The sequence below is a fragment of the Stenella coeruleoalba genome, assembly GCF_951394435.1.
Source record: "Stenella coeruleoalba genome assembly, chromosome: 6".
In the NCBI taxonomy this organism is placed as follows: domain Eukaryota; kingdom Metazoa; phylum Chordata; class Mammalia; order Artiodactyla; family Delphinidae; genus Stenella; species Stenella coeruleoalba.
Genome location: NC_137151.1, coordinates 96,004,600 through 96,010,298, shown reverse-complemented (window position 1 = coordinate 96,010,298; position 5,699 = coordinate 96,004,600).

The window sequence follows — 5,699 nt, the reverse complement described above, 5'->3', positions numbered from 1 at the left end:
CATTGGCTGAAATTTCTTAGGGAAACAGCCTTAGGAACCAAGTCTGAAATCAAAGAGTAGGGTCTTTTGAACAGCAAAATGACTCTGCATCAGTGCAAAGTTGACAATGAGTTCAGGCTTCCTAAGAATGGGACCTCAGTTGGACCTTACACTTTGTTAAAGGCAATTCACACCCCAGGCTCTATCCAGTGGATCAAACTCTTTCCAGATGTTGTGCTATGTAATCCAGTGGACCAGTGCTTTTGTTCGGTAAGCCTGGAAATCTGACATCAGGAATATCCAAAGTCAGGCGAGCAGACATCTGCCCCAACCCACAGTTAAACTCTAAAACCACTGCTATATTCAACATATACCTGACCTGACTTCAGGTAATCTTTACGCCTCCTGCTGCCTTACCCCATACCTGAACTCACCTAAGATGCTACTGCTCTGCTCCTACCAGTAAAACTGTGCCTGGCACTATTTCCTAGCCACCTTCCTGCCAGTCAGAGAATAGGGAGATGTCAGCTATGATTACTTTCTCCCCCCGGAATGTCTTTTTGCTCTCTTGGGGAATGATGTTAGACTCTAGCTCCCAGAATTCTATTCCCAGAAGATAACAGGGCCAGAGGAGCAAGAGTCTCATTTTCACCACTAAGGTCCAGGAGGGAGCCCAGTCTGTCCTCAGGGTCCCTCTGTCTCCTAGAGCATAACTCCCTGCTCCCTCTAGAACAGCTATGTTCTCACCTTTCAATCCTACACTTACCCCTTCCCTTCTTTTTCCCCAAGACTCCCAGCTGTAGATCTTGGATTCCCAGAATGTTTTCTCTAATTCCAGTTAGAAATTAATTATATATTCAGGCAACAAGTCTAGTTTCCCTACAAATTACACTTTCTCTATTTCTACTTTTTAATAATACGTGTTTTAACCATCTTTAAATGTGAGTCATTTCACTTGCTAATATAATACTACATTTAATGCAAAAATTCAAAAAAATACTACATTTATATTATTGTTATACTTTTTATACTGAAATAAAGTCTTCATAGGTGTTCGCCTTGTAAGATAGACTTCATAGGTAATAGTCCTATAAGATCTCTGGACTCTCATTTTTGTAATTTAGATCAATCACGTTAATAGACATTTTAACCAACTTATCAATGAGGGAATAAACTTTGTAATTTTCTAAGAATAACTCTGGCAAAATAGTGTTTATTTTTTGGTTTATATGATATGAGACATTGTCTTGGAGCTCTTAAATAAAGGGATGAAATTTTAAGAAGAATTTGACAATGAAGGACATAGACTTTGATACTTTCTGTCTCCTTGCTCCCCAAAACTTTCCATGCCCTAATCTAACCCCCTTGTCCCCGTCCTAGGTTCTGAGTCCAATCCTGCTTCTGGCTGTGGGGAATTCAAGAAGCCTAAAAACCAGTCTTCAGCCAGTGATGCTGTCTGAACACATTCCCTTGTTCTAATCACTGAGTTTTGACCTCATTTCCTGTACGCCATCTCCCATCTCTTACCGCCACTTCAATAGCTAAATCCTCACCTCCACCACTTATTTTCCATGCAGTGTCCACCTTGGTTTCTATTTCAGTTCAGCATGTGTTTGACTATGTGTATTTCATATAGTTCAAAATATGTAAGCAACAGAAATCCCAACGGTGGTTTAATCAAACAAGAGTGTTTTCTTTATCTGTTTTTGTTTATTTGTTTCAATTACAAGCAATCTGGATGCAGGACATTTAGGGCTGGGACAGTAGCTGCACAGTATCAAAGACCCAGCCTGTTTCTCCCTTCTTGTTCTACCGTCCTTAGCATGTTGCCTTTTATCATTATATACTGATGCAGCCTGCCGCATGCTTCTATTCTAGCCTGGAAAACAAAAGAAAGAAAAGGTTCTTGTCAGTAGTGCTTAGCCCTAATTATCAGGAAAGCAAAATATTTCCCAAAAGCCTGCCCCTTAGTCCCAGCAGACATCCCATAATATGTCTTGCTTTGGAATTGGATCACATGGCCACCCCTGACTGCCAGGGAGGGAAGCTGGGGATGCTTTGTGGTGGCAAGCAGCCGTATATTTTGTAGTTTCTACTCTGGTTATTCTAGGCCTGGGATCCATCTTGCTCTTGTCTTCCTTAGAACTAGAATAGCGCCTCAAAACCTAGACCCATAACCGTGTCAGTGAAATCTATTTCCAGGCCTCCCTTCTGCTGACTACGTCCCCAGGGTTCTGCTCATCACTCTGACATGACTCATGGCTGTCACTCTCAGGAGACTATCTGGCTGAATAGCTTCCCATCATCTCCTTAGCTGGCCTCATTCTCCAAGCACCCACTCTATGCCAGATGCTTGGCCTGAAACTCTGAGCCCCCCATGTTCACCCCTCAAGCCCAGCTAGGTGGTAGAGCTGAGCTCCCATCCCGACCCAGCCACAGGGACAATTCAGCCTTTCCGTCCTAGACTGCCTTTGCTTTTATGTTTCTAGGAATATACCCAACACACAGTAAGCCCTCAATAAAAGCTTTTTTTTTCCTGAATGAATATCCAGGTCTAGGTAGACCTGGATTAGAGTGAGAGAAGTTCAGGTAAAGCCAAAAATCCAAAGGGAATCATCTATGATAATTCTTTGTTCTGTATGACACTCTAGGAGTAGACATTTCTATGTGATAAAAATCGGCATGCAGATGATTTGTTCTTCAGTTGCTCTATGGCTTAGAGAATGCTGGAGGAAAAAGGTTTTTCTCCCCCTTCCTGGAGCCCCAAGGAAAGAAACAGGCACACATCCTCACATTACCCTGAGAGCTAATAACTTTTTTGGTTGGCCTTCCATGCATGCAGTTTTCATGTCCCTGATTCTATGAACCATGATATAGAGACGTGGGTTATCAGTGGCAGGTGCACGTTTCTTCCTCTAGAATAAGTGTAAAGAAATATGATCTAGCTAAGGAACATTCTAAACAAGGACTGATATTTAATTAAAGATCCCTTTGGACAATACTTAAAGGAAAGAACGTTTTTGTTACACAAATAAAAGCATAAAATATAAATAGGAAAGACGGTAAAAATATTGAGGAAAAAAATCTTTCACTTAGAGTTTTGACAAATATTCTACATGGATAGCCCTTCAAATACAAAAATGCATGAGAGGCCCTTGTGGTTTCCCATTATTTGTTGTGGTAACAGCAAAGAATCTCTGGAGTGTATATATACACACACACACACATACTACTCATTCTACATTACCATGATATTCTAATTAGAACTTTTACTTAGCATTGCCATCACAGGCATAAATGTACCCAAAACTGGAGCAGAGGAACAGAGAATATGAAATCTCCAGATAAAATGGAAACCTATGTTTCCCTTTGTCAACTCGTGTGTTTCTGGGGGAAAAAAAACCCAAACAAACAGTAATTATACAGTAAAAGTTATCACAGAGGTTGCAAATACATCAGTGAAGAAACTACTGGTAGTGACTTGCCTTTTGCTCTTTACCAAATTATTTTAGAGAAAAAAAAATCGATGAATGAGTTAAACGTAAATGAGAGGAGACTTCCTACAAATCACACAGTGATTCTTCTTACAATGCAATTGTAACTATCTAAATTACATTGTCATCAACATTTTTTAAGGGAGAATCAAGCTCTCCAAGGACAAAATTACTACTGAAATTTCCTAAGTTTATCAACTGGCCTATATTACTGGTGCTCATACTTCTAACATTTTTCCTACTGGTATTAGTAAACCAGTAGGAAAAATGTATTAGTAAATGTGAACAATGGAATGTATTCCATGCATTTCTTTTCCTCCTGTCTCTGATCTTGGACTTTTCCTTCTCAGTCAGAATGTCTGACTGATACCAAGTGCTTTTACACTAAGGCTTCAGGCAAAAAATTCTCAGTCAGCTAAGCAAGCCTGGGCAATCTGACGCTGTGGGAGGATGAGGCTTTCGAGATATTTGTTTATGGCCTCCTCGAGTATTTTCCTCTTTTCACAACCTATCCTAAATTCAGAAAGGTAGTAAGGCCCCGTGCTTCTTTGCCTCGAGGGAGTATTCACATGTCCAAAGGAGGAAAGCAGAAGTTGCCTGCAAGATACTTCCCTTGTTGGTATTTGCAAGGGCCTAACCCCTCCAGAAGTCTCTGCTGGATCTCCTGAAGGAAAAAGAGAAGTGGGTTTGCCTCTGAGGGGAAAAGGCATTTTCCTTGAGGAAAATGAGAAATGCCTGTGCACTCTGCCCTCTTTTCCCTTTGAGTAGCCTGAGGATGTGACCACACATTTCCAGCTCATCAAAGACTCAAGTACCCAAGGGTTGAATGAAAGCAACAAAGTCCTGAATCTGAAGGACTCCGAACTAAGGCAGTGGGCGAGTCCACAGAACCCAGCAGGGGCGGATGACGGAAGGGACCTCCCCAGGGCTTGGAGGCTACGTGAGGCCTCTGTACTTCCTTGGCAGGAGGTAGGGAATCACGGGGGAGGGGAGCCCCAGGAATGAATGAGGTTGAATTTCTTACATTGTGGAAAGGGAGACTCCAAGTCAAAATTAATTCAAGAAAGCCAAGAAATGTGATATTTTTGCACGTTAGTTTGAGGACTAAGATTTATAGCCAGAACAATTGAATATGGCTGCTAAAAAGCACAGAAAGGAAGATATACCGCCTCCTCCTACTGAAAAAGGGTAGTGATCCCTTCCACCAACAGCTGATATTCTTTAGAAAAAACCCAGTTGTGCTTACTGTGGTGAACCATACATAAGAACTAGCTGTGTTCATTTGAGAATGTGACCTTGAAAAATACATATGAAGCATTTGGTGTACCCATGTGCATGTAAATATACAATCCTATATCATTGCTCAAATCTTCCCCATTCATTCAAATAAGTATTTCCTTCCTCTTACTCATTTGTTCCCTGAGCTCAGACAGCATTTGTTCCCTGAGCACATTCCCTGTTATGTGTTCCCACGTACCCTTTTACTTGCCTTTAATAATACTCAGTGCCCAACTTCTGCACTAGGCTGGAAAGGCCATAAGAGAAAGGGTTTGGAAAGGAATTATACTTTCTGGAAGACTGGCATCCCCATTGTTTGTTCAACTTCTAAAATACAGTGTAATGATGAGAAGAGTGAATAAAAATACTAACTACTTTCATCCATGAAGGGAAGCATTGATGCCAGTATGGCTTTTTTTTTGTTTGTTTCTTCAAAATTAAGACCGAAATGGATTGCTGATATAGAAAAGGAAAGGGGAAATTTGTTCCAAGTACTTTCAGTTACTTATGGAGGACAGTTAGGTATTCTCCCTAATATTGGTTTATAGTGAGTAAATAAAGCCACAAAACAATGTTCATGGCTTCAAATTTAATTTATTTTCAATGAGACTATGATCCTTAGAGGATTTTTCTGTTTGGAATCTTTTGTTTTTAATGAGGCTATTTTTAAGAGCAGTTTTAGGCTTACAAAAAGTTTAATTGTAAGGTACAGAATTCCCATACATTCCCCTTTACCACCTCCCCACTGCCCATTGCCTTATTATTAACATCTTGCATTAGTGTGGTACTTTTGTTACAATCCATATTGATGCATTATTGGGTTTTTTAAAATATTTATTATTTGGCTGCGCTGGGTCTTAGTTGCAGCGTTTGGGATCTTTGGTTGACGTATGTGGGATCTAGTGAACCCGGGCTGCCTGCATTGAGAACAGAGTGTTCACCACTGGA